The 15,788-nt window shown below is 45.3% G+C and overlaps 1 protein-coding gene across 1 annotated transcript in view; it reads right to left on the bottom strand.

The window, feature by feature from the left end:
• The window catches only part of LOC122461348, a 236,386-nt gene that overhangs the window by 192,272 nt on the left and 28,326 nt on the right, over window positions 1-15,788 (bottom strand). The gene's annotated exons all lie outside the window — the stretch shown is intronic.

Here is a 15,788-nt window from a genome sequence, read left to right on the forward strand (position 1 = left end):
CCATGTCTCAAGAGTGAGTAGGTAGTCTTAAAATAACAGGATTCCCAGAGATTCTAGGGATAATTGGTTCTGTTGTGTCCAAGTGAAGGAATACCTCCTTTTGGTCAGATAGGCAGAAAGAACTCCCCCAGAAAATACTACAATCCTGAGAGCCCCTCATTTCCCTCAGGCCATACTGTAACTCATATCAGGCCTGACACTCACTCCTCCACCACATTGATTCTTGGAGAACCTCGGTGTAACCAACTAAGCCAGGATAATAGTTCATCCCAACCACTCGTCCTCTTGTTAGCATACATCCCCAGCATAGATTTCAGTGTCCCCTTGAAAACTTTCAATAAAACCATTTCTCACTGGGTGATATTGGGCAGTCTTCAGCTGTTTCACACCACTCATTCTCCAGAATGCACTCAATAGCTCAGACATGAAATTTGACGCAAGGCTCTTTAGAAAAACGTACTCAGCTGAAAATAGATAAAAAAAGAGCTTTTGCCACTGTATCAACTTCTACACTAAACAGGGCAGCTGCTTCTGGACATGTAGTGGCATAGTCACTACCACCAAAAAATGTATTTCTTCCCCCTTTGGGTTGTTCAGGTAATAGGGCCTATAATATCCATTGCCACCCTAAAAAATGCCTCCTTGATTACAGGTAAAGGTTGTAGGGGAGATTTATGAGACCCTATAGGCCTCTTCCACTTCTGACATAAGTCACAAGACCTGCAATAGTCTGTCAGCTCATTCTGAATATCTAGCCAATAGAAATTCCTTTTTAACCTTTCATATTGTCCTTGGATTCTCCAAGTAACCTGCAAAATGAAAGTCCTTTTAGCTCCCTATGAAGCTTAAACAGGCGTAACCAGTTGCTTGTCTGACTTTCCAGCACTTATTTTTCTCCACAGAAGCTTCTCTATACATCCTTCCCCCTCTCTTCCAGAAACCTTACCCCATTCTCCCTAACCTATGCTTTATAAATTAGGGTCTGAGCTCTGTTCTGCTGCAAATTTCTGCCAGCTGTCAGCTCTGATGGCTGCCTCATCCACTGGGAGTGGCTCCTCCCTGGACACACACTGCTTTCTATGCTAGGGATGGGAATGTCTCCGACTCCCTTAGCTATTTCTCGGTCTTCATAATTCCCCTTCTGGGATTACAGAGCAATATTCCTTTTTACTTTGGGTTAGACTCAGTTTGTCCTAGACATAGTTAATACATCATTACCCTTGAGAACTTCTGCTCGAATGCAATCCAACATACCAACTTTTAAAATGCCTTCTAGACCTCCTCACTCCAAGTACACTTTAGCAAAGGCACAGTGGTTTTAAGTTTTCCCATTGCCAGGTGTCCTAAGTTTTCACCAAGTAATAGTCAGTTTCCCTGACCAGGCCCTCTGATCAAAGAGATCTGGGTGCCAGTGTCTCACCACCCTGAGCATTCTTTTCCATTTAACTTTGGAAACTTTAATAAATTCAAGAGCAACTTCTTGACAGACCCTACAAAACTAATCAGGATCCCCTCAAGCACCTATGTGGGTCCTGTGCTTAGGACAGCCACATTAACCTTGGTTGGATGGGGCGTGGGCTTAGATTCCCTTTGTTTAGGGCAATCGTCCCTCAGGTTAAGAGGGACTGGAACTGGGATTACCAGAAGGGAGTCGGTTCTGGGAAGATGAGTGTTTGCACTGCCACTCATGCTCCCTTTTCCCAGGCATAAAAGAAGTCCCCCTTCACATTGGACTTGTGCTCTTCTTTTTGTGGCTTGCAGTTACTGAACACTCTGGTTTTGTACATAAAAATAAACCAGATCAGCTACCTCCTGTACAAACCCCAGGGATACATCCCAAATCGTCTCTCTGATCTCCTCAGAGCATATGCCCAGAAAGTGTTCTGGTGCAAAGAGGTCAAATAACTGGTCATAATTCTCAGTCCCTTCCCCGTTTACCCATTTTCTCATCAAATCACACATTTTATATACACGTTCTCTGTGGTTCATCTTATTTTTGAGGTCTCTAAACATTAACCTATACACTTCAGGGGTAATTTGAAACTTTTGCAATACAACCTTTTAAAAGTGAGTATATTTCAAAGCCTGTTCAATTTCCATTTCATTAAATACAGGCAATGCTTTACTTGAGAGTTTGGAGAGAAGCACTGGAATCTTCTTGTTGTCTAGAGCTTTATGCAATTCACACAGTCTCTCAAAAGTAGTGAAGTATTCTTCAATACAATCCATCTTTTTGTATGTCAGACATAAATTTATCCAAACTGCTTATTCCTTGGGGAGGTGGCACACCTGGAAGCTATAGGGTCTGACCATGCTTTTCCCAACAGCTCACATTGCCTTTCCTTCTCTCTTTCCAGTTCCATGGTTTGTTGTTGGGCTTCTCCTGCTGCTGTTTTTCCACCTCCCTGTCTTTGACTCTCAGGTCAGCCTCACTCCTTTGGTGCTCTTGGTTCTTTCCATTTTTGCCAACTCCAAATTTTTGGTCCACTCTGCTATCTCCAACTTCTGTAACTTTATCTCAGCCAGTTTGAATTGCATGACTGTCTCTCTGTAGGCTGTGTTTTGCCCTCCAATCCCTTTGGTAGTCTAGCCTGCCTACTCATTTTTATATACTTTCCTTTGTTGTGTTTCCTTCTCCAAAAGGAAACTTAAAATAACAAAAAAAACTTGATCTTTTCTGACTGTTCCCAGCCACCTCAGTCTGAATTATTTAAAAAAAAAAAAAATCTAGCTCACCAGCGCTTGAAGCGCAAACCACAGTCAACCAGCAAGCTGTGTGTAAATCCTGCTATCTATGCCACTGGGATGCTCTGGGCACCCAAAACTGTAAGCGACTGTGTTACCCTCCTGCCTCAAAAAAGGAGAGCTTTCTGGGAGCTTAAACTATGTTTCAGGTTCTTGACGTGCCGGTCTGTCTGCCTTGCCAGCAAACTCCTGGAGACTCTGCCAGTCTAAACGTTGCCTTTCAGGTAACAAATCTGTGAACCCCAGTTCCCAAGAGACATCTCCCTATAGTGTCCAGGCCCTCTCCCTTGACACTACCAGAAACTAAAGAAAAGATGGTTATGATTCAGTGCCTATGGATCAGCCAGTGGCTGACCCTACTGTATCACTGGCAGTGGGAAGGTGTAACTTTAAGAGTCCCTCAATGCCACTGGCAGAGGGCCCACTTTACAGCAACTCATATCAGGCCTCACACTCACTACCCTCAACACACTGTTGTCATAATATGTATCCAAAAGGTATCTTGTAAGGTATCCTCTAAACTGATACAAGCTGGTGGCAAATATCATCAAGTGATGTATGTATGGCTCATGTATTAACAGTTGTGCATGCATGCTGGAAACGTGTTCTTAAAATTTATTTTAGAGGCAGCGCTTAAATCAAGTCTGCCCTCGAGAAAGGAATGTAGATTTACTTGTCTGACTGGCTTGATTGCAGACAGAGATCAATGAAAGTACATTTATGTATAAGGTAAACAAAGCCATCAAGCTAACAAGCAATGGAGGAAACAGTTTAGTGGGCACACTGGAGGTCAGTCTGCACCCCAAGAAGTCTTCCTGACTCTTGAGGCAGACACAATGGACTTTGGCAAATATAAGGGCAGCAAAAGCTAATTGTAGCTATCCATCACTTAGAGAAGAAAGGGGACAGTATTTTCTGATTCTGTGAAAGTTGGATCCCCTGAAGGGCTGGAGATGCTGGTAACTTGATGTAATTGAGAAAATTGCTTAGGCAAAGATTGTAACTTGCTAACACTAAGCTTTAGTCACAAGAAAGCATGTTTTTGTTTTGTTTGTAATCATACCTGTCTCTTTGTCTTTTGCTTAGTATCATTTAAATCTCTGTTCTTTATTCATAAACTTACTCTTAGTTTTACTATAAACCAACCCAGTACTGTTATACTAAAATATAGTGTGAGTCCTCAAACTAACAGGCTGGTGTCTGGAGGCAGCAGATTTATTATTTCTCTGAGTGTCCAATGAGAGGGACTAGACATTGCAAAGAGATGTCTCTGGGCAACTCAAGTTCACTGCTTGTTACCTGCAAAGCAAGGTTTAGGCTGGCAGAGTCTCAGGGTTGCTGACAAGGCAGACAGACTGGAATGTCTGGGAGCTAACACACCAGTTTAAGCCCCACCAAAGCTCTCCCTTGTTGAGGCAGAGGGAGTAACACAGTGGCTTGTGGTTTTGGGTGCCCTGAGACAGAGGCAACAACTCTTTGGGTGCTCCAGCTCCTCCCCGTCTTGCCCAGCACCTCCCGCCCACCTGCAGCCCCACTAATCAACTCCTCCTCCTCCCTTCCAGTGCCTCCTGCCCACCACAGATCAGCTGTTCCATGGCGTGCAGGAGGCGCTGGGAGGGAGGACAACGACTCGGGATGGGGTGTACTCGGGAGAGGGGGCGGAACTGGATGGGAAGTGGTGGGCCTGGGACGGGGATGGGGACTTGCAGGAAAGGGTGGAGTGGGTGCGAGGCCTGGGGGCAGAGTGGGGATTGAGAACCCCCGGGGCCAGGAGGAAGCCAGCACCTGTGCCCTGAACAAAGCATCAAATTGCTTTGACTGAAAATAGGATAAACACCTCCATACATGATTGCTCTAGGTCTAATGCCCATCCTAATACAAGGCCTTGAGATGAAGAGGGCCTTGGCTGAATGTCTCTTGAGTCAGTAGGTCTAGAAATGGTTGGATAGTGATGGGAGGATCGGTTGATATTCTCAGAAGGTCTGAAAAACAAAATTGCCTGAGCCAGTTGGGTGATGAGAATGACTCAAGCTCTGTTGTGGTAAATCTTTTGTAGAACTTGTGATATCAGTGGAATGGAAAGAAATGCATACCTGAAGTGGTCTGTCCAAGATATCAGAAGTGCATCGCTCTTGGAGACCCAGCCCAGAGCTGCTCTGGAGCAGTAGAGGGAAATTTCTGGTTAGTCTGGGAGACAAATAGGTCCTGGGATGGTGTTTCCCAGTAGATGGCCTTGTTCAGGACAGAACTGTACATCTCCCATTCATGGTCTGTACAGAAGTGTCTAAAGAGGATGTCTGCCAGAGAGTTCTACACAGCTGGTAGGTAAGCTGCCAAAAGAGTTATGTGGTTTCTATGTAGCCAACTCTAGGATCGCTTGTGTAAAATCTATGGTCTTTGTGGGAGTCACAGTGGACTTTTCTATGTTGACACAAATTCCCAAGGATGACAGCAGACAAAGTAGAAATAGGGTTGCTGATTAAAACTCCTTGCTGGATCTGCCAGTCAAGAGCCAGTCACTGAGACACAGAAAGAAGGTGAAGCCATTTTTTCTCATCCAGGCCACCACCACTATGTCAGAATTACAAGGAGAGCCAGGGCCAAATATCAAAGCAGGGGCAAACCTGAGGCTGAGAGTAGCCAAGGATTTCACAGTCAGGTTCCAGGCTTATGCTTGGAGGGGCAATACCAGTTGACTGAGTCCAGTGTGCAGGGGGGATCTCCCCAGCTTGGATAGGACTGGGGTCCTATGGCCTTCTCCAAAAGACGTTTTAGCCAGAGATCTCGACCCTCACAGGCTCAGGGAGGTAAGGAGCAAAGGGGGAGATACAAGCCATGACCAGGCAGTAAAAGCAGTGCTGGTGATCATTTACTTATTACAAAGGAGTGATGGGCAGAATATGCACTTCTTAAACTCCAGGACTCTGGTTACAGTCCTTGTCGGTGGGAGGAAAAAACGCCAAGGTGGAGAAAACTAAGCTATACGAACCATAAAAACTAAAAGTACTAAGACACTAGGAACTATATACAATATTTTCAGTTTGGGATGAAAAAGACTGAGGGAGTTGTGGACACAGAGGATTTTGACTCAGGCCCTGTGGCAGTAAGAAGAGGAACTGAAGAGGTGTCAGTCCTCCCTGCCCCTTATATTCTTAGTTCAGAGGACGAGGAGAAGCAACTGAGCAGGTGCAGACCAACAGACACTACTTGGTAGAAATCTCCATCTCAGGTAGATGGTGCATACTTATTCCTAACACTCATCACCGATGAATCATGTCTCACAAAGGCATAATGCCTTCAGGCACCACCACTCAGACTGTGCACCTCCTCCTGCATCCCAGACACATAACTGAGCTCAGAATAAACTTAAAAGTAACACTTAAATTTGGGGCCACAATTTGAAGTTTGTAAAAGCAAGCTTTCACAAGATATGCACAGAAGTATTTCAAATTGTAATGCAAAGAGGTATTTCAAATAGACATTCCCCTAAAGTCTTCTGCAATACAAACATTACAGTCCTGAGAATCTAAAGTATAAACTGGCTGCAAACAAAAATGAATACTAAATTGAAATTAATATTTTTAGCCTCAATAGTTTAAAGTGTGTGACACAAAAACCTCTTACTGCCAGCTGGTAATGGGGTTTCAAGGATGTCCTGATTCTAATATGAACATTCTGGTTCACCAGATGAAGTCTCAAATGAAAGCCGAGGTTAGATACTGGTAATTAATATCATTGTGAAATATCACTGCATAAGGAGTTATGTATATATACACTGAATATATTTTCTTAGATGCTCTATCAAGCTACAAGTCACCAGGATAGGTGAATAAACAGGTTTTATGTCAGACAAGACATATTTATTTATCTCTGTTGTATTAAGTATTGTCAGCAAATCAATGGATGCCCAATTACAGTTATCTAAGAGATACGAAGTCAACAAGGAAGCAGCACACAGGAAAAATAAGCCATGAGAGTTTTCCTGTCTGAGTACAGACAATGAACTTCAGAGAGTAAGAGTTCAAGGCAAAGAAGACACCCCCTGATCCCGCACCTAGGAAGTAAAGGGGCAGTGCATTTACGTTCATGAAAATAGGATCGTAGTCAGTCAATCTTAATTGAAACACTGCAGAGGACTGTGGGGCAAGAAATAAACTTTACATATGAGGTTTACCTGTTTAAGTTTAATCTCTAGATAGCATGTTATGATTTTGGTTTTATGTAACTATTTGTTTACAGTATTCTTATTCACTATTACTTGAATATTTGACAAACTTATAACTGTCTTTTTCTACAAATATATCTCAGTGCTGTGATATTAAACAAAGTGCTGATCCTGAAGTGAATCATACAAGCTGGTATGTACACTGTTCCCTCGGGCACAGCAGACCTGGTATTTTTGTGAGTGTTCAGTGGATAAGGGATGGAACACTACAGAGGAACTGTTCAAAAAGGGACTCGGGTTCACCTGTGGTTAACCTGTAAGGCAAAGTAAAGGTGGTATAGTCCTGAAGAAACTGTTTGGATGGCTAACAGATCGGTGGTGTCAGGGAGCTGACACCCAGTTAAGCACAAGCAAGATGCCCTCATGCTAGAGGCAGGGAGCAACAAGGTGATCCTCAGTGCTGAGTACCTCAAGAACCATCACAAGGCATTATTAATCACCTACATAAAAAACCTGCTAATAATATATCATTTAAGGTGGAAGTATGCATTTACATTCAAATTTAACTCTGCATTTTTAGTAATAAGAGTAGACTATTAAGAGATACACAACATATATTTATAATGTACATTGATAACTATCACAGACCAAATATTATATTATATGACTGCATGTATTTTCTGGGCTGGCTGCCAGTAAACAAAACTAAAAAAAATTAAAAAATAAAATTCACACTGATGTACATGCATCTTGGCAGCTCTTCTCTTCATAAGTTATACGTTCAGGTAATTTCTGTAACAAGGCAATATTGTCAGATACTTACAGTGAAAATATAATAGTTTATAGTACCATTATGCAGTATAATCTTAATGATTTATTCAAATCACAACTCATTGTAGTTTGATCTGCTATCTTGTAAGCATAATCTAACTTCCGAAATTGCATAACTCTCTAAATTTCATATCTTGCTATTGATTCTTCTTTAATACAGAAGTACCATAACACTGCTGGTCACCCTTCCCTCATCCTTGTAAATAGCAAGCTCATAACTGTTTATATACAATACCTATAGAATTCTTGATTCCAAAGAGTTAAATCATGTTTTAGTCCTATTTAATGGCTGTAAACTGTGCCGGTGGCATTGGAGACAGGGTGCGTGAGGTAATATCTTTTATTTGAGAAATTCTGTTGGTGAAAGAGAGAGACACTTTCGAGCTACACAGAGCTCTTCTTCAATAGTGCCATTGATCAGTTATCTTCTCTTAGCAAAGGAAAAGCATAAGGTAACTATGCTGATATTTTAATATCCATTAGCAGCCTTTGATACTCCAGACCTTGAAATATTGACACAGCTGGGGGTCCCAACAGAAGTGGAGAATGGTGCCATGCCTTTCTTCTGGAAAGAGCCCAAGTATAAGCTATGGGAAACTGCTCATGAGTAAGGCTACGTTTATGTCATGGAGGTCACGGAATCCATGACTTCCAGAGACCTCCATGACATTCTCTGCTTCAGCCCCAGGGGCTGCAGGACTGGAGCTGGCAGCCAGCAGAGCAAGGTTCCAGCAACAGGTGACAGACTCCTGAGGGGGTCCTCCTCAGGGTTCCAGCAACAGGTGACACCCTCACGTGGGGGAAGGGGATGCCTCAGGTGAATGACTGGGGGTGTCAGGGAAGTGATTATTCCCCTCTATTCGGCACTGGTGAAGCCACATCTGGAGTACTGCGTCCAGTTTTGGGCCTCCCACTACAGAAAGGATGTGGACAAATTGGAGAGAGTCCAGTGGAGAGCAATCAAAATTATTAGAGTGCTGGGGAACATGACTTATGAGGAGAGGCTGAGGGAACTGGGCTTATTTAGTCTGCAGAAGAGAAGGGTGAGGGGGATTTGATAGCAGCCTTCAACTACCTGAAGGGGGGTTCCAAAGAGGATGGAGCTAGGTTGTCCTCCATGGTGGTTGATGACATTACAAGGAGCAGTTGTCTCAAGTTGCAGTGGAGGAGGTCTCAGTTGGATATTAGGAAAAACTATTTCACTAGGAGGGTGGTGAAATCTCCATCCTTAGAGGTTTTTAAGGCCCGGCTTGACAAAGCCCTGGCTGGGATGATTTAGTTGGGGTTGGTCCTGCTTTGAGCAAGGGGCTGGACTAGATGACTTCCTGAGGTCTCTTCCAGTCCTAATCTTCTATGATTCTCTTTGGGAAATATGGTCACCCTGCAGCTCCTAACTGCCGTGGGCAGAAGTCCCTCCCCCGACAGCTTCCAGCTGTTGCGGGCGTAGGGGGAACCCCACAGCTCCTAGCCACCACAGTGGCAAGAGAAACCATGGATCTGCAGCAGCAAAAGTCAGACAGGTCACAGCTTCCATACATTTTTGTTTATTATCCATGGCTTTTACTAAAAATAATCATGACAAAATCTTAGCCTTACTCATGAGTCATTTATCGTGAGGGCTCTCACAGAGTACTGGAAGTTCTTATTGGTAACCTCTCTCAATCAATGCATACACAAAGCTGCTAAGAGAGTTAACAAGGAGACCTGGACCACTGTGTCCTTAATATGCTGATCTTTCCCTGCTCCCCGTCTCATTTATGTCTGATCCAACTGTTGCAGTGGAATGAATGATTCAGTGTCTTTACGAGTCTGAGGCCTGCACAAGGACTAGCTGGCTGAAGCTCAATCTATACAAGACTAAAGCAGTATTGGCAGAATTGAAGAAGTTAAAATCCTCACCAATTTTTCTGGTTACTAGTACTCATAGGAGTGTGACCACTATTGGTTACCTAGGTTAGCAGTCTGAAGATTCATTTGATCCTGGGGCTGCATTTTCATGTTCAGGTAGCAACAGTGACTAATGGCATTTTGTTTCATCCAAGCATGGTAAGAAGAGAGGAACCATTTCCTTCAGCTGCCGCTCTGGCTGTGACCAGGTGCTTAGAATGGACCACACTGAGAATGCCATGCTCAGGGCAGACTGCAAGAAACAGGGCAGGCACACCCCAAAACAAGTGGTTTACACTACAATTAGATTCTCAAAACCAGTGACAAAAAAAGAGCTTCTGCAGTACCACACAGTTAACAAGAAGCCAAAAGACTGTCCCTTTTCGGCATTCCAGCCCTTGATTTCCATTCAGACAACTGGTCTTCTACAGTGAGAAGTTACTGAAAACCCAATTCACCATACCAACTGGGATTCGTAGAACCTCACCAAGGTAGAGACACTTCACTTGGGGGTAATATATATATATTTCAGATATCACCCAAATATCATGCTGTCAGCCAATCCTTAGTAAACTAAGAATTTATTAATAAAAAGGAAAGAAGAGAGTTAAATGGTTAAAAGATTATACAGAGAGAGAGAGAGAGAGAGAGAGAGAAAGAAAGAGAGAGAGAGGACTGCAAAGTCCTTAGATCAGGTTTGTAGCAGTGATAAATAGACTTTTGGAAGTTACTAGAGACTTGCAAAAGATTGGAAGGTCATCAGTCCATTGTTCAAAATACTCCTTTTAGTTTTAAATCCACAGTCCAGAGAAGTGAAGCAGGAATGAGGAAAAATGGAGATGTTCCAGTTGCAATTTATACCCTCTCCCATGCGCATGGAAGAGAAGGTTATTCACCTGGTGCAGTAACTGAGGTTCTTCAAGATGATTGTCCCTGAGGGTGCTCCACTTTAGGTGTCTTGGTGCCCTGTGCTTCTAATTAGAGACTTGTGGTAGCAGTGTCCCAGTTGGCCATGCACGCACGGCAGTCATCTCAAACCACTTCGAGCAGCTACCCCATGCGCGCAGCCAACCGCCACCCAGTTCCTTCTCTACCCCAGAGGATCAAGCCGAAACTCCACAGCAGAGGGAAGGGGGGGGGGGAGTGGAGCACCCACAGGGATAACCATCTTGAAGAACCTCAGTTACTGAACCAGGTGAGTATCTTCTTCTTCTTCAAGGAGTGTCTCTGTAGGTACTCCACTGTAGGTGACTGACTAGCAATGTCCCTTGGTGGACAGGAGTGGCTTTGGAGTTTATGTATGTACGGTGGAGAGCACCAATAAACCGAAGTGAGCATCTGCAGCTGACTGCTGTTCCAGGGCATAATGTTTGGTGAAAGTATGAAAGGACGCCCAGGTAGCTGCTTTACAAATATCCATGATGGATACATGTTTGAGAAAGGCTATCAGTGTGGGCATAGCTCTAGTGGAGTGTGTATGAAGTCCAGAAGGAGCATGCAGATTGTATTTTTGGTAACATAATTGGATAGTTAGAGATCCATTTAGAAAGTCTGTTTGGAAATGGTTTGGCCTCGTGATCGTTCTGTTGTGGATACAAATTGCCTGGACGATTTTCCGAATGTTTTTGTTCTCTCTATATAGAACGCCAGCACTTTGTGGATGTCCAATGTGTGAAGGGACACCTCCCTGTTGTTAGTGTGTGGCTTGGGAAAGAATACAGGTAAGTAAATGGATTACTTCCTTGAAATGGAAGAGGGAGACAACCTTGAGTATGAATTTAGAGTGTGGGCATAGGCTTACTTTGCTCTTGAGCAATGTGGTATAAGGTGGGTGTGCCATTAGGGCACCCAACACTCCCACCCTTCGTGCTGATGTGATAGCTACTAAAAAGGCGACCTTCATGGATAAGTGTAGGAATGAGCAGGTCGCTAGCAGTTTACAGGGTTTGCCCATGAGGGCACAAGGTTGGGGTCTCACATAGAGGTCGGGTCCCTTAATGTGGGATAACTGTTCTCTATACCCTTGAAAAAGCACTTAGTCAGCAGATGGGTGAAGACCATGAGTCCATCCACCTTGTCGTGAAATGTGGTGATGGCTGATAAGTGCACTCTGAGTGAGCTAGTCGAGAGGCCTGATTTTTTGAGTGTCAATATGTAATCAAGGATAGTGGGTAACGGGGCCGACTGTGGAATGATTTGCTTGTCTCGGCACCAGATGGAGAATCTTTTCCACTTGTGTGCATATGTTTTTCAGGTGGAGACACGTCAGCCGTTAAGTAGAATGTCTTGGACTTCCTTGGAACAGCATGTTTCGAGTTCTGTCATCCCTGGATTAGCCATGCCTAGAGACGAAGTGTTGGAATGTTGGAGGTATCCTGTATCCTATGTCAGCCGGTGAGGCAGGAGGGGAAGGGTTCATGATCTGACAGCCACCTGGGTCAGGTATGGGAACCATGTTTGTCTGGGCCATGTTGGTGCAAGCAAGATGACTCTGAATTTGTCCTGTCTGCTCTTGTGCAGGACACTACTTAACAGGGACATCAGGGGGAAGGTGTACAGGAGAGGGGCCTCCCATTTGAGGAGGAAGGCATCTGAGAGAGTTGTGTGCCAGTCCCGCTCGGGAGCAGTATTGTGGGCATTTGGTATTGTGGATCGTGGCGAAAAGGTCTATAGTTTGCAGAATTTGTGGGTCTAGATCCCACTCGTACATCCATGAGAAGTTCCTGCTGAGGTCGTCTTCTATGGCATTCTGGTTTCCATGTAGGTAGGATACTGTGATGTGTATGTGGTTGGAGATGCACCACTGCCAGAGGCGGACTGCTTCACTTACCTGTGCAGAGCAGGTAAGATCGGGCCTGTCCTTGGCCATTTATATAAAACACAGTCGCCAAATTGTCCATGAGAATCTGGATATTTTTTGTTGTGGATCAGGGGGAGAAAGTGTTGGCAGGCGTTTTGAACTGCTCGGAGCTCCAGTAAATTTATGTGGAGATTTGACTCCTCTAGGGACCATCGGCCCTGGATGGTGTTGTGGGCCAAGTATGCCCCCCATCCTACCAGACAGGCATCTGTGGTGATAGTGACTGATGGGGTTTCTCTTTGTAAGGGAATGGCTGAGCAGACATTTGTTTGTTTTGTCCACCATGTGAGCAAGTCTTTCACTCTGCTGGGCATTGTAAGCTGTCTGTTGATCGAGTGTCTGTGAGGAATGTATACAATGCGTAGTCAGGTTTGTAGACATCTCATATGCAGCCTGGCATGTTTCACAACAAACATGGTAGCTGACATGTCCCCTAGAAGTTGTAGACATGTTCTGGTGGACGTTTGTGGCCAGTGTCTTACTGTTGTGATTAGGTTTGTAAAGGCAAGAAACCATTTTTGGGGTAGCTGTGCTGATGCTGTGACACAGTCGAGGTGTGCCCATATAAAGTCCAGTTGTTTGGTTGGGGTCAGGGTGGATTTCTGTAGGTTGGTTTGTAAGCCTAGGTTTGTAAATAGGGTTAGAGTGGCGTGAACTGCCTCGACGTATGTCGGTGCTTTTAGCAGGCAGTCGTCTAGATAGGGGAATGTGGTCACACTCTGCTTGCGAAGATGTGCTGCTGCAACAGCCAGTACTTTGGAAAAAACCCTTGGAGCCACAGAGAGGCCAAAGGGAAGTACCTTGTATTGGTAGTGTAGGTTGCCCAGAGTAATCGTAGGAATCTCCTGTGTGCCAAGTGGATAGTGATGTGAAAGTAAGCATCCTGTAGGTCGAGGGCTGAGAGCCAGTCTCCTTTCTCCAATGCAGGAATTATGGTTACTTGAAGCGCTGTGTTCTCACGAACTTGTTCAGTTTGCATAAGTCCAGAATGGGCCTCCATCCACCTGTTTTCTTCGGAGTGAGAAAGTAATGCGAGTAGAACCCCCAACCCCTGTGCTGAACTAGTACTGGTTCCACAGCACCTAATTGTATTTCCTGCTGTAACAGGTACTCATAAGATGGGTCCTGGAAGAGAGATGGGGAATGGGGGTGAGTAGGTAGAAGGAAAAGAAAGGGTATCGAATAGCCCTTCTGTATAATTTCCAGAACCCCCTTGTCTGTGGTGATGGTTCTCAAGACTGGGTAAAAGGGTGTAAGGCCGTCCCCAAATGGGCTGGAAATTAGAGGTGACTCTGGAATTGGAAAATGTGGGGCTCTCGTGTCCTCGACCAACACTTCAAAATGTTGCTTTGAAGCGGATGGCTGAGACGTAGACGACTGCTCCTGCGTCTGACGGCGTCTCATCTGGCGCTGCTTGAGGCATTGATCATAATGTCATTGAGGCAGAGTGTAAGGGGAAGGACGGAATCATTGGTTGTAGAATCTGCCCTGTTTCTTTTTGTTCACAGGGATATAGATTCCAACTGTCTTTAGTGTCGCCTGGGAGTCCTTCAAGGTGGGTAAGGAGACGTCCGTGCTCTCTGCAAACAATTGTTGCCCCTCAAAAGGTAAGTCCTGTACTGTCACTTGAACTTCCCTGGGGAAGCCAGAGAGATGGAGCCATGAAGCCCTGCGCGTGACAACGGACATGGTGATGGAGCAGCCCGCCATGTCGGCAGAATCCAGAGAAGCCTGCAGAGCAGTTCTGGCAACAAGGAAACCTTCTGCTATATCAGCTTTATATTGTTCTTTTTTTGTCAGCTGGGATGTACTCAATAAAAGAGGACATCTGAGGAAAAAATGGTGTGTGTGTACTTGGCCAGTAACGCAGAATAGTTTGCTATGTGAAACTGGAGGGTTGCCGATGAATAGGCTTTCCTGCCGAAGAGGGTCTTGGTGTTTCCAATCTTTATCACAGGGGGTGGTTTTGGTTTGATGTTGCTTCCCTCCTTTGATTAACTGCCTCTACCACCAATGAGTTTGGAGTAGGGTGGGTAAACAAAAAACTCAGCTCCTTTAGCTGGCACATAGTACTTCTTGTCAGATCACTTACAAGAAGGTGGGGCCATGGCTGGAGTCTGCCATATGGTTTTTGCTGGGTCCACGAAGGCAGCATTAATGGGTAGTGCTATCTTGGCTGACGGAGAAGCTTGCAATATATCTGTCAGCTTATGTTGAGTCTCTGGTAACTCAGCCAGTGAGTTGTCTAATGAATCAGCTACTCTTTTAAACAAATCCTGAAAGGATTTGAAGTCATCTCCCAATGTGGAGGGAGGCGGCATTATTGTTTCATCCAGAGACGAAGTCGGGATGTGGGAAGGTGGGAGGGTCTCACCCTCCAGCCTGCCCGCAGATTCTTCAGCTTCCTCCTCCAGCAGTTCTGGGGAAGCTGGAGCAGATGGAGGAGGCGATCGCTGTGTCCTGGACCTAGATGGATTGGATGGCTGGGTGTTTGGGATTCTGTATAATGCCTAAGGGTCCCAGTATGCCCACGATGGTGGTAAGGCCATGGGAGGGGGCACCCATTGTGGGGGTTGCCAACCCATGCCCTGTGGCCGAGAGGGTCCAGGTTTAGGAGAGGTGTGGTGAGGTGTGTCCACTCCTGTCTCCACTTCCTCCTCCTCATCACTGGAGAGAGGAGGGTCCAACCCAATGAGTGTAGTGATAAAGTTTGGCCCTGACCTGGCCAGGGTGCCATCGGTGCCAAAGAGCGGAGTTACCGGGGTGGAAGCAATGAGGAGGTCTGCATGGCTGACAAACTGTTGCGGTACTGGGAGACCCGGTGCCGGCAGCGCAGGTAAGCTCAGGCTGGGAATCAGAGGGAGCGTTGTGGGTGCCGCAGACTTGTCATATTGTATTAGTGCAGCAGGTGGAGCCATAGCGCTGCTCTGTGACTAAGGTTTCTGTTCCCTCAGTGCCAAGCTATGAGGCTTAGTTTTGCTGCTACGAGAGCAAGACTGCACAGGGTCTTTTGCTCCTCCGGACATTTCAGTACCAGACAGTCCTGGTGCCTTGCAGTCCAGCACTCTGGGTGCTGTCAGTACCGGGGCAGTTTTGCAGTTGGGGATTGCTTTTTTGGAGGTGACTCCTGGTGTAGCGAGGAGTGAGACAATTTTTTTGTGGCTTTGGTAGGACCAGGGTCCTTAGCAGCCATTTTTGCAGAGGACCTCATCTCTGCAGGTGAGGACAGGTGAGGTGGTGTCCTGGACTTGGGTTCGGAGGCATCTCTCCATCATTAAAAGTTTTAATTGGAGGTCCCTG

The sequence above is a fragment of the Chelonia mydas genome, chromosome 1 (genome assembly GCF_015237465.2).
Source record: "Chelonia mydas isolate rCheMyd1 chromosome 1, rCheMyd1.pri.v2, whole genome shotgun sequence".
In the NCBI taxonomy this organism is placed as follows: domain Eukaryota; kingdom Metazoa; phylum Chordata; order Testudines; family Cheloniidae; genus Chelonia; species Chelonia mydas.